The sequence below is a fragment of the Lipotes vexillifer genome, unplaced genomic scaffold, assembly GCF_000442215.2.
Source record: "Lipotes vexillifer unplaced genomic scaffold, Lipotes_vexillifer_v1.1 scaffold263, whole genome shotgun sequence".
NCBI lineage: Eukaryota > Metazoa > Chordata > Mammalia > Artiodactyla > Lipotidae > Lipotes > Lipotes vexillifer.
The window spans coordinates 2894284-2898268 of record NW_006796752.1 but is presented as its reverse complement, the minus strand read 5'-3'; the positions used below and the strand labels follow the sequence as shown (position 1 = coordinate 2898268).

The 3985-nt window shown below is 50.2% G+C and overlaps 1 protein-coding gene across 1 annotated transcript in view; it reads right to left on the bottom strand.

Moving 5' to 3' along the window:
- Window positions 1-1894, bottom strand: part of YEATS2 (YEATS domain containing 2) — a 109928-nt gene extending 108034 nt beyond the window's left edge. The window contains exon 1 of the mRNA XM_007468929.1: window positions 1738-1894. The gene's annotated coding sequence lies outside the window, so the exon portion shown is untranslated. The remainder of the gene's footprint in view (window positions 1-1737) is intronic.
- Between the last annotated feature and the right edge of the window lie 2091 nt (window positions 1895-3985).

Here is a 3985-nt window from a genome sequence, read left to right as displayed (position 1 = left end):
CTTTCCCTAAGTGATCTCAGGTAGTCCTATAACTTTGAATATCATCTATATACTGAGTACTCCCAAATTTTTATCTCCAGCTCTAGGTTCTCTTCTGGAAGCTCCAAACCTGTACATCCAACTGCTTCCTCAACATACCAACTTCATATCTAATATACATTTCAAATTTAATACACCCAAAACAGGATTCATGATTTCTCCCACCTCAAATGTCTCTCTTCCATTCTTCTCAGCGAATGCTGCCATCTACTCGAAGTTTCTCAAAACAAGTATCAAAAAGCAAAGAGTTCTCCCTTTTACCAATCCATTTCCAAGTCTTGGTCATTCTACCTCCAAAATATTTGTTAATCTTTCTACTTACTCTTCTCCATCTCCACAATCATGGGCCTAGTCCAAGGTACTGTAAACTAACCGATCTTCTAGCTTCCGCTCTTGCCCTCTTCCTCCGCCCAGCAGATTATGCTACTTTCCTTCTTACAGCCTTCAAAAGAGTTCTCATAAAAACTAAATTCCGGGCTTCCCTGGTGGCGCAGTGGTTGAGAGTCCGCCTGCCAATGCAGGGGACACGGGCTCGTGCCCCGGTCCGGGAAGATCCCACATGCCGCGGAGCGGCTGGGCCCGTGAGCCATGGCCACTGAGCCTGCGCGTCCGGAGCCTGTGCCCCGCAACGGGAGAGGCCACAACAATGAGAGGCCCGCGCACAGCAAAAAAAAAAAAAAAAAAAAAACCTAAATTCCTAAGAACGGCTTCACCCGCTCCTATCTTTGAAAGAACATACAAAACCAAAAATATACACTCCATGATAATATCTCTGGACAGTAAAACTATGGGTACTTTTCCTCATTTTTCTTGTATTTTTAAATTTTTCTATGATGAATACCTACTACTTGCTTATTAAGAAAGAGGAAATTATATTGCTGAATACTACATAATATTATATTCTTACATGTTAAGGAGAAAAGGGAATGGAAAATTGTAGTAACAACTCCGTAACTGTTACAAGCTTAGAAGAAAACAGTAGCAAACAAATATCAAAATTCTAAGAATGAGGTGTCAGGGCTGTAGAATTACTGGTGATATTTTCCCTCAACATAATTACATTCACAATAGAAAAAAAAAAAAGGTTATGAGATAAACCTCATTGTCTTCTGCAATCTGGCCGCAACCCACCAAAGCAGCCTTTCACTCCCACCCCGCACTGTCTCACACCTCTGGTGCTTTAACTCGGGCACCATCTCTAGAGTATCCTCCAACCTTTCTAAATCCTACTCATCCTTCACGGTGGAAGGAGACGGTAGGGAAGCCGACAGGTTGGAGAAAGATTCCAGGATTCTTGCTGATAAATCCACAACTTGCCGGTGCTGGGGCCAAATCTCGTCTCCAATCCCATCGCAGGCCACCAGGTTTAACGTGCTAAAAGCTCCCGCCAGTGGGGCTCAGGGGACCCCCAGCCCCTCAGAGAGCGCGGTGCCCCTTTAAAAAAGACACCCCTCACAACCCAAATTCCGGGTTCCCGCTGCAGAGACTCCCCCGGCACACTCACCCCGGACCCAGCCTCCTCCTTCGGATCCTCTCCTCTCGTCAGTCACCCGCCCCCTCCCTCCCTCCCCTCAGCCAGGGTGCCAGCGCGTCCGGCGGGGTGGGGGAAGGGCGCGCACGTGCCCGCGCCGCCCCCGCCCAGACAATGCCCGGGAGAACGGAGCGCGCGCCCGGCGGTCCCATCCCGCTCCCGCCAACACTCACCCTTTTTCCGACTCTCCGGCTGAAGCGCAGGCCCCGCCGGCGCCGCGAGAGAGCACGGGGGAGGGGAGGCAGTGGGCCAAGCCCCGTGGAGCCGCCCCGCCACGAGGCCCCAGCGACCCCGGAGCCCGCGGAAGCACACTGCTCGGCAGAGGCCGCCCGACCCGTCTGGCCCGGACGTCACCAGCGAGGGCGGTGGCGACGCGCGCGGTTCCGGGGGCGGAGTTCGCAAGGTTGTGGGCGGGGCCGGGGCGGGGTTGAGGCTGTCCTAGACTCTCACCCCGGGCCGGGACGCGCTGGCTCGCACTGCCCAGCCCTGCCCCACTACCTGGGGAGTATGGGCGCCGGTTCTGGTAAAGGCACCATCATATATTATTTTCCTCCTTAGAGAAAGATGGAGTTCCAGCTCAAAGATAGAATATTCATTCTGCAGGCATTTATGAAGCTTCTACAGCAAGGACCACAGTAGCTATGATTTTTGTATGTGTCATCTTGTACCAACCTTTGTGCTCTCTGCTAGGGATACAGATGACTATAGTTATTACTAACCTATTTTACAGATGCAGAAACTGAGGCTCAGAAAGGTTATCTAGGTCATACAACTAGTGAGTAACGATCCATCAAGTACTGTTTTTCACCTAAATATCTCTTGAGCCCAACCTTCCCTTTCATTCTCCCTGTACCACCCTACAGTAGACCCCATCATCTCTCTGCCCAAGGCCACTGTAGCCTCCCATGTGGTCTCCAGGTATCTATTTCTGTCCCCCTCCAATCTGTTTTCCTCACTATGTAAAGATGTACCATTGGAATTACCAAGGTCTAGAGGGGGTTCACTTTATAATTTTTTTTCACTTTATGTATATGTTATCAATTTTTTGGATGTGTTTAATAAAAATATTTTAAAGGATTTACTCGTATATCTCCAATTGCAAGCCCAGTGCATTGCACATAGTATGCACTCAAAAAGTATTTGTTGAATAAATGAATACTAGGGCCAGGAACTTACTCCAAAGCCCTGCATGATAAGGGAATAGAGAGATTTATAAAATGTCACTGTTGGCCTCCTGACCTTAATGTCTATTAAGGGTAAAGGCAGATTAACAATATTTGTTCAACAAATTTTTTGTGTGTTTCTATTCTGTGTCCTGGCACTGTGTGCCCAGCACTATGTTAGATACTGAGGATCAGAAATGAACAAAACAATTTCTGCCCTTGTGAAATTTACCGTCAATCTAATCTGAAAGGCCAGGAAAGGACCCTCTTAGCTTTAAGCTAAAACCCAAAGAGAAAATGGGAATTGGGGAGATAAAAACAAATTTCATGGAGAAAGAGGTAGGGTAAGTGGTCAGCATGGGCATGTCTTTATCCTCCTACTTTGGGGGTCTAACCCTGAGGCAGGGGCTTAGAAATATCCAGCTGAGTGTGGAGGAGGCTAGAAGCCCAGTTCTCCTGGCCCAGCTTGGAAGGCTGCCCAATTCTGGCAGAAGTCTCACATTGATCAGGACTTAGGAGCAGACAGCAGCATTAGTGAGAAAGAGGAATCTGAGATAGTGCTGCTGGGTGTCCACAATTTGCAGATGGTGTGCCAGAAACCCAGACTTCTCTTATGCCTTCTGCCAGGCAAGCAGAAAGTAGCATGGGTGAGAGCCATGGACAGGCCAATGGGCACTGTGCCAGGGGCCAGGTGGTCCTAAACCAGAGGCCTTATGGTGGACTAATTGGCAGGTAATGATGTGGCTAAGACCCCAAGGATGGGCAGAGCTAAAAACCCCAGCAAGAGCTGAAGTGCTCCCAGGTCAGCTGGTGAGAGGAGCAGGGATGAAGGAGTCGGGATGGGAAGGTGAGAAGTCAGACTCTCAAGGTGCTGAAGCAACAGATCATGAGCTTGACAGCCAACAACCTCAGCAGTTGATGCCAGTAGGGCCCTGGTGACCAGGTGACTAGGCACATGGCTGCAAAGGCCAGTGAGGACCCAGACTATGGCTCACATCTCTGCACACAGATCTGAGACCCCTCTGGCCACTCCCTCGAGGCTTCCCTTTGATCCCACAGGCCATCTTGGGAAGTCAAGAGTGGGGAGGGGGGCTTCCCTGGTGGCGCAGTGGTTGAGAGTCTGCCTGCCGATGCAGGGGACACGGGTTCGGGTCCCATGTGCCGCGGAGCGGCTGGGCCCGTGAGCCATGGCCGCTGAGCCTGCACGTCCAGAGCCTGTGCTCCGCAACGGGAGAGGCCACAACTGTGAGAG